At 50.6% G+C, this 15,261-nt stretch overlaps 1 protein-coding gene across 3 annotated transcripts in view; it reads right to left on the reverse strand.

Moving 5' to 3' along the window:
- The window catches only part of PAG1 (phosphoprotein membrane anchor with glycosphingolipid microdomains 1), a 107,140-nt gene extending 92,601 nt beyond the window's left edge, over nt 1-14,539 (reverse strand). For all 3 annotated transcript variants that reach the window (XM_036338778.1, XM_036338779.1, XM_036338777.1), the window contains exon 1: nt 14,144-14,539. The gene's annotated coding sequence lies outside the window, so the exon portion shown is untranslated. The remainder of the gene's footprint in view (nt 1-14,143) is intronic.
- Between the last annotated feature and the right edge of the window lie 722 nt (nt 14,540-15,261).

Here is a 15,261-nt window from a genome sequence, read left to right on the forward strand (position 1 = left end):
TTTAAAAATGTTTTTATTGATTTTAGAGAGAGGGAGAGAGATGGAGAGAGAGATAGAAACACTGATGAGAGAGAAATATCGATCAGTTGCCTCCTGCACTCCCCCTACTGGGGATCAAAACCTGGCATGTGCCCCCAACTGGCAATCAAACTGGTGACCTCCTGGCGCATGGGATGACACTCCAGCCATTGAGCCACACCGGCTGGGCTCAAGGACATCTTTTTGACCCAACAAAACAATTTTCATCTCTTGGGGCCCTGGGCTGGGGGCTGGAGGAGGTGAGAGGCTACAGTCCAGCCTACAGCAGGGGGTGACACCACAACCACAGGGCAGGCAGGCCTGGGCCATCATCCACACCTGGCCTCCACCCACCCAGACAGAACAGCAGACTTAGCATTTGTGAAGTCTGATGGGAAGTTAATGATGTGAAAGGAAGACAAGTCCACCAATGGCCAAGTTGTATAGTGTAGGAGTGGGGGAGGGACAGGGATGGGGAGAGGCAGAGGGGACGGAGGGCAGGAGTCAGGAAGAGGATGGGACGATTATTAGAAATGAAATATCTTGGGATAAACTGAGACAGGTTCATACACCTTTATCCACAGTTTTGAAATGCAAAACTTCCTAAAAACAGAGTTTCTTTGTTCCTTTGCTAACAAATAAATTTGCTCCAAAAAACAGACCTGAACTGACATGAGGTTATTTTGTCTTTTTCTTTCCAACAAAATATGAATATTCATCTCCTTCGCCACAGAAATTACCATGTTTCCTGAATCCCATGGGAGTGTTACCGAATGTCCAGTAAACACACCTGTTACCTTTCTAAGAGCTGAATTCTCAAAGACATTTGGCGCCAAAGGGTTCGCTTTTGGCTGAGGGACTGTTGAGCCGACAGAATCCCCAGCAGGGAAACGCTCTGGCTTTGATCCGTCTATTCTCTCCCCACATCAGGCAGGTGTTCTCACTCACTCACTTCTATAACTTTATCTCAGTGGACAGATTGATGGGCAACGAAACAGGACAAAGCTGCAGAACGACTTCTACCATGCCGCGCACAAAACGTGGCCCAATGCTGCCGTAACCCCGCGGCTGTTCTCCTATTTGTGTCCCGCCGGACCCATCCTGTGGCTCCAAAAGCTCCCTGCGCCCACGCCTCACCACAGCGTGGCTATGGCACAGGTTACATGACAAATATGAACGGGTGCTGAGCTTCAGAAAGAAGGTAGCTAACTACATTTAAGTGTAAAAATTAATCTTCTAAATGAAATGTCCGCAGGTTTTCTAAAAGGCAGATCTATAGCAATGGAAATCCCATATAATAAAACCCTAATATGCAAATCGACCAAATGGCAGATGACCGGTCACTATGATGCACACTGACCACCGGGCGGCAGACATTCAACACAGGAGCTGCCCCTTCCTGCGCTGAATGTCTGCCCCATCCCCCAAGAGGGAGGAGACTGGTGGCAGCCATTGGGTGGCAGGGATGGCCAGCGGGTAGTGCCAGGCTGCCAGCAATGCAGGTGCCAGCAGGGGCCCCCCAATCATCCCGCCCACCGGTCACCCCACAGATGGCTCTGATCGCCGGCAGGCCTAGGGAACCCTACCCTATATATTGGGAACAGTCTCTTAGATTTAAAAATTAAAACCTGGCAAGGCTACTCTAACACTGAAAAAACAGGATGATGCAGCGATGACATGCATGGACTCTGGCTTGCACATTTTGTGGCCAGCCCTGATTCTGGCACTTATAACTGTGTGACAAAGCCAATTACTTACCTTCTCTCTGCTTCAGTTTTTCTACCCATAAGATGGGGAAAATGGTACTATTGCCTCAGAAGGATCATGTTATGTACTACTTTTTATAATCAGGGCAAAAAAAAAATGTAGCTGCCCATACAACACAAGATGCCTTTCACCTGTGTGAAAAGTATGGTCACTGATACATGCAGCGTCCCGGATTGCGAGAGGGATGTTCGATTGCTGGTTTAGGCCTGACATTCCCCGAGGGGTCCCAGATTGTGAGAGGATGCAGGCAGGGCTGAGGGATTACCCCCCCGCCACCCCCCAACCACCACCACCACCGTGCATAAATTTTGTGCACTGGGCCTCTAGTGTAGACATAAAAAAGAAAAAGACAGGAAAGTCAGTGTGGCCTGGGCTGCCTGTGGGTGTCACAGTGCCCACACATGGGCACGGCGGATCTTTTGGGGGTGATGGAAAAATCCTACGGCTGGATTGTGCTGATAGTTCCACAATTCTGTACATTTATTAAAAATCACAATAGAACCACAGCTCTAAAGAGAGTGTAAGACAGATGGAATTATACACTTAAAATGGGAGACCCATGGCAAGTAAATTATACCTCAATGAAGATGTTAAAAGAAATGAATATCCTACAATTCTAAAGTAACACCTAGTTGTCAACACTGCCTGGTGTTTTCCTGACATTTCAAATGAATACCAGTGGAAATGAGGAGGTGGGAAAGAAATGGGACCTGTTAATGATTATAAGGAAAAATGAGCAATTTCACCCACAAATGACTAATATCACATCTAGACAGAGAACATGATTTCTTTCAGATATTCCCCCATATCTAGCCAATGAAATCTCAATGGTTTCTATTTAACAGGCTATGCCAGCCCTCTAATTACCTATTACCTTTCTAAAAGCTGAATCCTCAAAGGGTTTATTCTACCAAGCAGCAGTATTTTATTTTCCAGTCATCTTGCAAAGAGTGCAAACTCCTGGGTTATGCCATAGTCTTCATTATTGTGTTTTCAGGACCTAGTAGGTGTTGAATAAACGAAGGCATCGAATGCAATGATTTCTTCACCAGAGTCACCTGTCACATCTCCATTTGTTTAAACAGTATTCAGCAAACTTAACCAACATTCCCTACCTTCTAGATCAGGCTTCTCAACCTCAGCCCTCGGGGCCAGCCTCTTCCCCAGAGGCTGTTCTGTGCACAGAATGAAAGCAGCATCCCTGCTTCCCCCACCGGATGCCAGCTGTCCCCCCTCCCCAGCTGTGACACCCGAAGATGCCTTCAGACAGGGCCCAGCACCCCGGGAGCACGGCCGCCCTGGCTGAGAACCACAGCTCTAAAAAGAGTGTAAGACAGATGGAACCAAACTGATGGGCTCACATCTCAACGAAGCCTTGTTACCACTTCCGGAAGCCAGCGAGGACACCGAGAAAGGAAAAGCATATGACTAGCAAGTGGTGATTCTGTGACCACAGGCCTTGGCACATTACAGGGAGAAGTTGTTTTATTCCCCTTGTAACTGTGAGGATGCAAAACGCTCATTCTCAGCCAAGGCTGACAATTTTGAGGATGTGGGGAGCTGGGAAAATACATAAGAGAAGAAGGGGCCCCGTGCCAAACAGCCTGGGGCTGCCAGACAGCAGAGGGAAACACTGGGCTGTTGTTATGAGTTGTATCCAGGAGAACAAGCTGGAAAATGCTATTGAATATTTGTTAAAAGAAAAGCTCTCTAAGAATTCAGTTCCTGACCTGCTACTGTTAGCAAATAACTCAACCCATTGGAAAGGTTAAGAACTGTGGTGGCAGAAACCATTACATTCAGTATCAGTTAAACACTTCAGTGTTTCATTTTCCTCTGCAGCCATCGTGTTGAGCAACCCTGTCTCAAATGTCCCGGCCCAGAGCCTGAAAAGCTGTTATCCACATTGCGTGCTTTTCACGAGACTCCACATTTTTAATTTCAATTCTACTTTGGCAATATTGAGCATTTCACACTGAAGTTAAAGTTCAAGATGTATATTTTAGGCCGAGTAACTATCCTATATAATAAAAGCGAATATGCAAATTGTCCCCTCGACTGGGAGTTTGACCTGGAGTTCGATTAGGGGGCAGGGCCAGCTGGCCAACCACCCACGGCTCCTCCCCCTGGCCAGCCCCACCCTGGTCAGCAGCGGTGGCAGGCAGCTGGGGGAAGGGAGGCCCCGGCTGGCAGCCTCTAGGGACCCTACCCGTGCACGAATTTCGTGCACTGGGCCTCTAGTTATATAATAAAGCAAAGAGAAAATCTTCTTGGCATTATCCAGCTATGTCTAAATGTCTATCAAGATTCATAATACTTTACTCCAAAGCATCTTTATTTTTGATTTAGAAAAACAAAGGAGTAGCCCTAGCTGGTTTGGCTCAGTGCATAGAGCATCGGCCTGCAAACTGAAGGGTCCCGGGTTCAATTCCAGTCAAGGGCACATGCCTGGGTTGCGGGCTCAATCCCCAGTAGGGGGCGTGCAGGAGGCAGCCAGTCAATGATTCTAGTTCATCATTGATGTTTCTATCTCTTTCTCTCTCTCCCTTCCTCTCTGAAATCAATAAAAATATATTTAAAAATTTTAAAAAGAAAAGAAAAACAAAGGCATATATTTCTAATCTCAACACCAACCATTTGGGCACTACAAGCGACACCATGCTAGTTTCCAGCCATTTCTACATTTCTTATTGATCCATTATACGGAAGAAAACGCTTCAGTAGACAGATATGTGCCAATTCCTAACATTGGAAAAAGGAGCATATCCTTCTAAATTCTCTTTGTTAAAATGTTTACATTGTCTCCACGTGCCTATTGGTAAACAGAAGCAGGTTTCGGACTCTGAAATATTAAGCATGTAAGAGCTAAAATCCACTAAGAGCTAAAATGCAAACGCTCCCTAGTCAATCAAGCCCTCAGTGCACACATAATTATGATATTCAAATTAGATGACTAATTTAGACATGTTCTCTCATGTCAAGTACACATAACACAAAAATGCCTGAATAAACTTCAATAGGAAGAAAAGGGGCAATTTAATTCCTCTTTTTAGAAAGTGAGAACTCCTACGACATAATATTAAAATGCACGCTCCTGGGAAGATCAGTAGGACATACACCTCAGGTTTCCATCTTGAGAGCAACGTCAGTATAGTGACGTCAGAGCCTCGCTGGAACACTGCTGAGCCCTGGATGCTCATGTCTGCTTTTGGATGAAATGGGGACACATGAGGCATGAAACGACCAAATTAATTTTCATTTTACTTCATCTGAGTTTCTTCACATATGATTACAAATACAAAACCCTATCTAAAATACCACATTACTTTATATTGTTATTTCAGTTGCATACACCTGTATTGTGGCCTCTCAGCTACACGGAGCGAGGCTACCACAATACACCGTGTGTAAAGGTAATTACAACTCTGGTGGTCCCCTAACATTTTTATAGAACTTTAAAAAACGTGCAAATGTGTGGTTATTTTAAAAAGTCAGCACTAATAACAAAAGGTCAAACCACTGACTGTCACAAATGCATAAGCCCCTTTGGATTCAAATTTTCCTAATAAAGCTAAAATGCATAATTGGCGCCACGAAGCTTGAAATTGAGGTTTAAGGATAAGCGCTGGGTACCAGCATGTTGCCACTTGCTAGAAATTGCTTTCATCCAGAAACTGCCATTTACTAAGGCTCTTAGGTGTTTTTTTGTGTGAAATAAATATAATATAAAAATAAAGAAGCAAAAGATGAACTTGAAATAAATAAAATGTAGCATCATAAACTTTTCAGTCATAAAACCCAAGTTACATTTCATGCTTCTAATACTACTGTATATGAACAGCTAATCTCTGCTTCAACAGTAGCAACGTTACTTAAATCATAATTATAGAATATCAGGAGCCAAATAAAAGTTATAAAACTAAAATAAACCCTTCAGATTTGCCCTGTATCGCTTCACACTGCTTAAGAAAAAGGCAAAGGCTTGAACTCGTTGGCACTAAGTGGGTAACATGACAGCTGCTCTGGCAAGACAAAGCAAGCTCCACCACTTACTGTATTTGGAGAATTCGAGAATAATATCATAAAAGGAGAGCCGATAGATTGAACTTGATTGGGCTGGTTTTTATTTCATATACACGCACACACACTTGCACACACCATGCTTCTCACGCACAGCACCCATCACAACAACTAAAAAATCAATTTCCCTTGTAGCACAAACAGCAAGTTTAGCTACGATAATTTTGCAGTTTAGAATATGCGATCCTTTTATTTTATAACTCAGATGCTTTTTTAAAGCTTTTAAGATAATGAACATAATAAGATGCTCCGTGTAAGAAAAGACTGTCCCCAAGTCTGACTTAATCACATACATGTGCATAAGTGACCTGTGGCCCATCATAGGTAGGTAGATGTTGGTGCTTCGAGCAGACTCATCAAAAAGTCTCTTAAACATCCCACCCCCTGGTTTTTCTTGAGCAGCTGTTCACGCAGACACAGGCCTTGCGATGGGGTGGCAAGACCCCGGACTCGAAGTCAGATGCCCGTCGGGGGTCCTAGGAGCTCGGCCGCTCCGCTGTCGTCTCATGCAGTCACCTGAACCCTGCCTCAGTCCCCTGGGTCAAATCAAAGGACGATGGGCAAGGACTGAGAGGCATGGTGTTAACTAGAACACACAGCCCCACGCTCCAGTCTGTCTACAGCAGCGGTTCTCAACCTGTGGGTCGCGACCCCTCTGGCGGTCAAACGACCCTTTCACAGGGGTCACGTAAGACCATCCTGCATATCAGATATTTACATTACAATTCCTAACAGTAGCAACATTACAGTTATGAAGTAGCAATGAAAATAATTTCATGATTGGGTCACAATATGAGGAACTGTATTTAAAGGGCCAGAAGGTTGAGAACTGCTGGTCTATAGCATCACGAGGCCTCTTTTTAAGGCAGTGAAAATTGCAGGAAACTGCACTCATTCTATCCCAAATACACCAGCCAGCGGGCCAAGACGCGCATCAATCACTGTAAAAAGGTTGGTTCAAAGGCCCAAACCTCCCAGGGTGCCATTCCCCGGGGAAAGCCTAGATTCTGTAACTGTCACATATCGTCGTTTGCCACGTCCCCTTTCGGGGGCGCGTGCATGGGTGCAGTGAGCTGTGTCGGCTTCAGAGAACCAAGCATTTGGGGCACCGAGGAGGTGATTCTTGCATTCTTCCCAGTTTACCAAGTGCCCGCTTTTCTCCATGAAACAGAAAAAGTGAGTGAAAAACAAGAAATAGCAAGTCTATCCTATAAGCAGCTTGAGACCCAGGATCGCCCTCCATTCATGATTGCATTGCTCATTCCTTTCCCTTCCCCGACTCCCACCCTCCTTCCACACAGTCTCAGGCACTGAAAGCCACGTGAGAAACAGCCCCGTCCCCTGTGGGGACAAAGCAAGGGAACAGTCAGCCCTGCCCCTTTGCCGCTGCCTGTCATTTCCACCCCCGCACTCCTGGCGCCGGCTTCCAGCCCACGGAGCCGCTCTGCCTCTGGCTCCTGCGCCCTGTGTCCAAGCACCTGGCAGAACCTCCTCTCAGTGAATGTGACCGTCCCATCTCCTTGGCGCCCGCGCATTCTCCCAGGCAGGCCGCGTCTCCACGGCACCTCCCCAGGCGAGCTCTTCCCGCTGCTCGGCCTGTGTCCCGAGTTCCAGAGCTACGGGCTGGTGCCACCGCCTGGCTCAGCCCTGGTGCCCCGTCCACACATCCGCAGGTGAATTCATCATCCCCTGCAAACGGTGCCGCCTCTGTGTTTGCTTCCAGAACCAAGGGCCCCTCTGTCCATCTAACTCCTCCAGGCAGAGGCCTGGGGGTCCCCTTTCTAAAGTGGCCACCCCCCTTCTTCTCCCCCTCCTACCCGTCTGAGTTCAGACCTTAAAACTGCATGAGGATTCAACAGCTTCCTCACAGGCTTCTCTCTTCTGCATGCGGCCCCCCGCCCCCCTTCTCTACAAAACACCCAGAGTGATCTTTCTGAAAGGACAACCTAAAGTGCTCAAATCCATTGGACGCCCCTTCCTGAAGTGGCTGCAGCCTCGCTCTGCACCTCCAGCTTCGCCCACCTCGCCACGCACATCAGCCATATGGACCAGCTGTCCCGCCCGGTCAGCCGCCCTCTCTGGCACCTTCACGCCACTGTACTCTCGGTAAGAACACTCGCTGTGCTGTCCGCCAGCCGCTCCCATCGCTGCCTGCTCCCCTCCGACCTGCCTTCCACCCTCAGCCGGCCCACGGCCTCAGGGAGAGCCCCTTGGAGCCACAGACCCTGCGGAGCCAGCACTTGCTACCCTGGTGCCCACCCAGCTCTGGTCTCTTCCCCTCCAGAGACCCAGGTTCTCCAGGGCAGGGGGGACCTTCTTGTCTGAGGCCGCCTCGCCCGGCAGCACGCCTGGTGGCAGATCTGCCAGATGGGTAGGGACTGGTGCGGGCAGACATGACACTGTACTCCCCTGGGTTTGCCCAGCACTGCGGGCGGGTGGCTGAGGACTGAGCAAGGTGCCACTCCTGGGCAGGTGGCAGGTGCGGGGAGAACAGTGAGGCCCTTGGCTTGCAGCTCCCACAGGGGACGCAGAGGTGGTGGCATCCTGTGGGCAGCCATGTTACAGACTGGATTTTGTGTTAATTAAAAAAGCTCATTGTCTTGTGTGGCTTTATTGACTCTGACTGATAACGTGAGCTGCCCCATCAATGTTCCCAGCAGTGTCGGCAGCGGGTGACGCTGTGGGCCACGCAGGGTGAGCACAGTGGGGAGAAGGGCTGGAGCGAGCCGAGGGTGTGAACGTGGTGATCCTGTCACGAACATAGTGGGACCAGACGCCCGAGGACGCGGCTGATCAGAGAGGAAGGTGCAAAGCGGCTGCTGATCAAATAAAACATTTTTTTTTTTAAACTCGGCTACTCCATAAGGTTCCCAGGGCTCTGCATTTTATGGAAAAGCTCCCAGTCAGGCCAACCTCCCTGTCCTCTGAAGACAGCCTACATGTAGAATACGGAATTTTTCATAAGTAGTCGCTCTACAGCCCCAAAAGAATCAAGGAGGGAGAGTACATGAGACATCCACAAGATACGCTAACATATTATAACCATCAAACAACAGTAACTCAAACCCTGGGATATGAATAACTTACCGAATAAATCTTGGCTCCTGAGCAAAAAAAAAAAAAAAAAAAAAAAAGGTGGGGGGTGGAGCTCAGGACCGGGGTTTTGAGAACATTTCCAGGGGGTTTTAGACTCCGTGTTTGGCCTGTAGTCAGAGAGGGCATCACTGCACAGGTCTGAGGCTCCCCCTCCCGGTAACACCCTGCAGCCTTACCTGCCAGACACGCGCGCTCATTTACTGTAAAGGCCTCAGTCGCCCTGTGAATGGCTCATGACCCTGTTGGTCATGTGCTCACTACTGACCCTTTTTTCACTTACATAACACCCCCCCCCCCCTTTTCTTTTAGTCACTTGAGAAAATCCCGGGCCTCTACACTTCTCCTTTCTTTAAGGAGGATGACACAAGTGACCCCAAACCCAGAGAAACAGCCACATTAACACGGCCCCCGGGTGTCCCGGTACCAGCCACAGGCTCTCTGCTTCCTATTTCACAACGCGAACCTCTGGGTCTCCTCTCGGAGCTCATGGCATGGACTAAGCTTAAACTCTTCCTCCACGGAGACAGGCGATGGCAGTCGATGCCAGCTGCTGGGCAGGCCGGCGGGCACAGCCCTGCCCCAGGGAATGCAGGGAGTAAGACAGTGTAGGATCGCCTTTATTTTTTTAAATATATTTTATTGATTTTTTACAGAGAGGAAGGGAGAGGGATAGAGAGCTGATACATCTATGGGAGAGAAACATCAATCAGCTGCCTCCTGCACACCTCCTACTGGGGATGTGCCCGCAACCCAGGTACATGCCCTTGACCGGAATCGAACCTGAGACCCTTCGGTCCGCAGGCCGACGCTCTATCCACTGAGCCAAACCGGTTAGGGCTAGGATCACTTTTAGAAGCACAACTTAGGACACCCGTGAACAGTGTAACGGCCACGGAGGCTGCACAACCAGCGGCAGTAGATGCTGTGTAGGGAGCCCAGGGCTCTCAGGCAGCCCTGACGCTACCCTCGGCTCCAAAACTCACTAGTGTGGCCTTGGACAAGCGCGCTGACCTTTCTGGGCCTCCGTTTCCACTTTCGCAAAAGAGGAGAATAAAGAACCTACCAGATAAGGCTCACTCTGCGGATTACAGTAAATGCTGAGGTAGAGCTCTCAGCACGGCAGCCGGCGCGAGGGAGTCCCGTGTTAGTGACCACTCCCGTCTTCTCCAGGGCACAGCCAGTGAGGGCTGGACACGCGGCAGGTAAATCCCACTCGGAGCTGCCTGCCGCCCACACCGGCCCTGTGCTCTCAAGCTCGCAGTGCCCCAGCCTGAGGGGCTCGAAGCCATGTGCACAGAACTGCTTGCCTGTATAATCAGAACCCTGTATAAACCACCCCCCCCCCCCACACACACACCCCAACAGAGCTCAGGGATGTCTGCGGCAAGAGCTCCAGAATGTAATCAGCTCCCCACTCCCTGAGCCCGAAGTGCAGACAATTCAAAGCGGTAGGTGGCCGGGAGAGAGCGAGCGACCGTGCACGTGTGTCCATGTGAAGAGCAGCGGCGCCTCCCGTCCATGCGGACGCGAGAGGAAGCGGCGCCGGGGAGAGGGAGCGGGAAGTCTGCAAGTGGCCACAGAGGAGCCAACAAGGAGATGGCCAGACAGGAAAGAACACAGGACCACATGCAAATTCTGAGGCGCTGGTTGAAAGTCAGTGTGGGCCCGGCTGAAGTGACGAGGGGGTCGGGGAGATTTCACTGCAGAACCACCCAGAACAGAGGAGCATCTGAACCCGAGGTGATGGCTGAGGAAAAGGGGTCTGCAAACTCTGAAGAGCAGGGGCAAGCAGAGAGCTGTGGCGGGCCTCAGCGGCTTCACCCAGGGTTCTGTGCACCCCTGCGGCTGTGCGGCCCCAGCTCACGGAGGCCTCCCCCGATCTCCCTCCCAGAGAGCATGTCTTTTATTTTACTTTATTTTGAGATATAATTGGTACTTAACATATATTGATTTCAGGTGTGCAACCTAATGCATGGATCTTGTACCTGCTGAGAAGTAACCACCACCACAAGTCCAGTTAACATCCACGCAGCTACAGACCTCTTTTCTTGTGATGAGAGCTTGCGAGGGCTACGCTCTCAGCCACTCTCAGACACGCAACACAGCGTCGTTAACTGCATCACCGCACGGAGAGTTCTAATTTTTGACGGAGAAAGCCGGCGTGGAACATCTGTCTGGAAGTGCTCCCCGGGGTAGGACACATCAGCTCAGAGGGGTAATTAATATTAAATCAGTCTGTGAGTGGCCTGCTGCCATGTGCGTGCCTCATACAGTGATCCAATTTTAATGCCTAGGAAAGAGGCCGTGTTTACTAAGAACATGATGGAGGACTGGGATGGTGATGGGAGAAAGCCACGAAGCGCGAGCCTGCCCATCAGGCCCCGCCGCCAGCGGTCAGGCGGGATGGCCAGCGGGCTGTGACCAGTTTCGGCACAGCACTGCTCCCTTGGGCCCCGTGGCTGCTCCCAGAGCAGGTGCAAAGGCCGAGAGGAAGCTTGCTTATTTAAGGTGAGGCACAGCCACTTCAGTTCTGAGCAAACAGGACGGTGTGTGGCACCGTGCCAGGGCTCTCGGTCTGCCCCTGGGAGCTCTCCGCTGGGACTAGTCTCGCCGGGAGATGGCATGACGGTTGGTGCATCGCTGCTTCCATCGCGGTTTAGTCCGCCTGGACCAGCGCAGCCCCATCTGCAGGCAGGAAACCAACCGGGGGCCCCATCCTCCACTGAGTTGCAACCTCATACCCATTTTCTCTTCTTGACTTGCCCAACAGACCAAAAGGAAGTCAAAAGCCACAGAGTCACTTCACACTGCAGGGAGCACCCCGCACCTGCTGGCACCTCGCTCACCTGCGAGGGGCCAGTTACTAAACACTAATTATGATAATAGCAAAGCTCCCCGTCACGGAGAAAGAGGTTGTGATTGCTGCCTAGCACTTTGCATACTTTAATGTGCAACCTCAGTGTCCTCATCTGTAAATTGAAGATAATACTGCACTTATTTCATCATGTTCTTGTGGGGAGGAGAAGAGGGCGACAGAGGCAGCAGTGGGCAAGTTGAGGCAGCCGGCTTTAAAACAACAGGGTTTGAAACGACGGGCGCGGGCGAAGATCCCCACGCTGGGTTCTACTACTTGATCGCCTGGGCTTCAGTTTCCCCATCTCTAACGCGGACATGGAGTCACGTACCTCGGAGAGGAATTGTGGGAGACGGCGAATCAGACCCCAGCCAGTCTGCATCCCTAGGAGGTGTCTAGTAAATGCTTATACCTTCCCCTTGTTATACACCTGAACTGACTCTGTTCACCTGCGTCAGCAGTCATTCAATGTCATCCAAGCTGCCCATTTCCTCTCCTAACCATGATCGCTTTACCCAGTTTCATGGGCCAGACACTGGTGCAACAGCTTCACGTCTATAGCTCATCTAATCCTCACCCAAGTCAATGAGGGAGGAGCTGCTGTCACCCCATTTCACAGACAATGACACTGAGGCCCAGAGTTTAGGTACCTGCCCTGCTCTGTCCTCTCTATAACAATGCAAGTGCTTTGGGGGGTCAACCTGCTTGAGACCCCAAACCTGGGTGTCTCTCTTTCAGATATAAGCCATGGATAGTCTCACAAACCACAGTGTGTTGACCTGACCAACTTTCCAACCTTTGAAATAATATTTTGTATATTTTCTTAGAACTCTTCAAAGAAACTGTATGTTTTTAAGTGAGGTACCTATAAGTAGTTCATCTTGTTCTATGCTGGAATACCATAAATAAATGTGCTTCTTTTTCTAAAGATTACCCCAAAAAAAGTCTTACATTAAAATGTACCCATGAGTTTTGATTTTAACAATTATAAGTCCAAATTAAAAAATATAGATAGGTAGATAAATAGGTAGGTAGACAGATAGATAGGTAGGTAGATAGATAGATATTAGAGCAGTATTAATGTTATCTGTTTGGATACACTAATGACTACTACATTAAATAATCTGAATAGTCTCCTTATTTCTAATCCTCACTGTCTTAGTCACCACAGTACTATATGGTACTTCAACGTATCCTTTTACAAATTTGATCAACTCAAATATTGAACATCAATGATGAGGATCTACCAATCTGCATAGAAGGAATCTCTGGGGGAGAGATGAGAAAGAAAAATTAAAAAGTCTATCCGTCAAAGTCCACCAGGCAGCTACCTATAAACCATGCTCTTTGTTTACTAGGATAATTAATCCCTTCAGTGCTCTTAACTTTCAGGCTCCATCCACACTTGCCTGGCAGGACCAAGTTCCACTTTCTCCAAAACAAAGGGGACATGTCACAGGTCCTCTGCGGGCTCTGACAGTGCATGTATTTTAAAACACGACTCAGTGTCTAATTCCTGGAGCTGCCTTGGAAATATGCTGGGTTTCTGCTCGCTTGCTTCCTGTCAGGGGAAGGCACTCCAACCTGAAGAGCACACGAGTGTCAGGCCTCCTGGATCATGTCAGCGTTTCCATTAAAGGCCGCTCAAGCCGGACCGTGGACAAATGCAGCGGGAGCCACAGCTGCTGCCCTGGGAGCCAGGGCTGCCCCGCGAGGCTTACATAAGAGGCGCAGGACGGCAGGGTGAAACCCAAGTGCCATCCACATCCTGCTCCTCCGAGACTTGCTCACATTCTTAAAGTGCACGAAATCACATAACAGAGCACATTTCCCATGTCATTCGCCTTGTAGCACAGAACGCTGGGCTGACATACAAGTTGTTTTCCCCATAAAACCCTGGGCTGTTATGGAGACGCTGGCAGCTTTCGTCGAGGGGAAGACAGAAGTGGGGTGCCCGGGAAGCCTGGGGCTTAGCTCCCATCCCCAAAGACCCAGGGCACCCAGGGATATTACAGGAGGCTCCCCAGGACTTAGGACGAGGTGACCGGCCCCTGCGCCCCTCCTTCCCCTCCTCTCCCCCACCTCCCGCCCCCCCCCCCCCCCCACACACACACCGCGGCGAAGCTGGGAATGTGCCCTGGGCAGCGGGCGCGGTGCCCGCGAGCACCTGTCCTCGCGCTGCACGTGTCCAGCTGGCACGGCCGCTGCGCCGCGGCCTCTCCCGCGTGTGTGTGTCCGCGTCTGGCACCCTGACCTCCCCAAGCTGGCGCCCGGCTAACAAGAGATGCCACCCCAGCTTCCCACACCGCGAAGATGATAACAACCAACCTCGCCTCCGCACGGCTCCCTCCAACTTCGGAAACTGCAGTCAACTCGCGGGACGCAGCGAACTGGGCGCCTTCTTGGGGACCGCGCTCGGCTGCGCGCGGCCGGTGGCCCCGCGCTGCACCAGCCGCCTCGGCTCCGCGGTGCCCGGCGGAGGCGGCGGCTGCACCGGGCCCGGGGGGCGCGCTCCGAGCCCCTGGTGTGCCTCTCCCGCTCCGAGGGAATCGCGGCTCCGCAGGGAACGCGCGGCCAGACAGAAGCCGAGGCGCTGCTGCTCGCAGAGCCGCCCGCCCGCTCCCAGGCTCGGTCACATCGCGAGCTCGCCAGCCGGCCTGGGCGGGCGAGGGGCGGGCGAGGGCGGGCGAGGGGCTGCGGGCACCGCAGTCCGCACTGGGCGCCGCGCCGCGGAGAATGACAGCGCCGGGGAGGAGCGGCCGGGAGGCGCGGGCGCCAATGCGCATGAGCCGGGCCCTGGCGGCACGTCACAGGGGGGCGGGGCTACCTAGAAGGGGTGGGGCTACCGGGGAGGGGCTACCAGGGAGGGGCGGAGCTGCCAGGGAGGGAGGGGCGATCCGAGGATGGGAAGGGCAGGGGCGCAGGGCGCACCATGGGTGTGTCCTGCCTGCTTGCCTAGGTTTTGGTGACCTTAACATTGTGTGGTGGAACTTGTTTGTCTCCAGAGTCTGTTGTCCCTTAAAAAGCACTTTAAGTGGTCCTTAGGCCTGGGCAAGACCACAGAGGCCAATTTAACTCAGGCTATAGCTTAACCTTAAGAAGCTGAAATTTAGGGATGGGTGAAAAGGTGAGGGGATTAAGAAGTGTAAATTGGTAGCTACAAAATAATCACAGGGATGTAAAATACAGCATAGGGAATAGAGTCAATAATATTGTAATAACGATGTGTGGTGCCAGGTGGGTACTTGACTTATTGGGGTGATCACTAGTATGTTATATAATATCGGATCACTGGGTTGCACACCTGAATCTAATATAATGTATGCCACCTCTAATTGAAAAATAAAAATTACTTGAAGTAGAAAAAGAGCTGGAATTTAGAAGTCAATGGCCCTCTATTCTGGCTGAACATAATAATAGCTTGGGAAGCTTGTTAAGACCCCACT

Source organism: Myotis myotis, unplaced genomic scaffold (genome assembly GCF_014108235.1).
Source record: "Myotis myotis isolate mMyoMyo1 unplaced genomic scaffold, mMyoMyo1.p scaffold_m19_p_16, whole genome shotgun sequence".
In the NCBI taxonomy this organism is placed as follows: Eukaryota; Metazoa; Chordata; class Mammalia; order Chiroptera; family Vespertilionidae; genus Myotis; species Myotis myotis.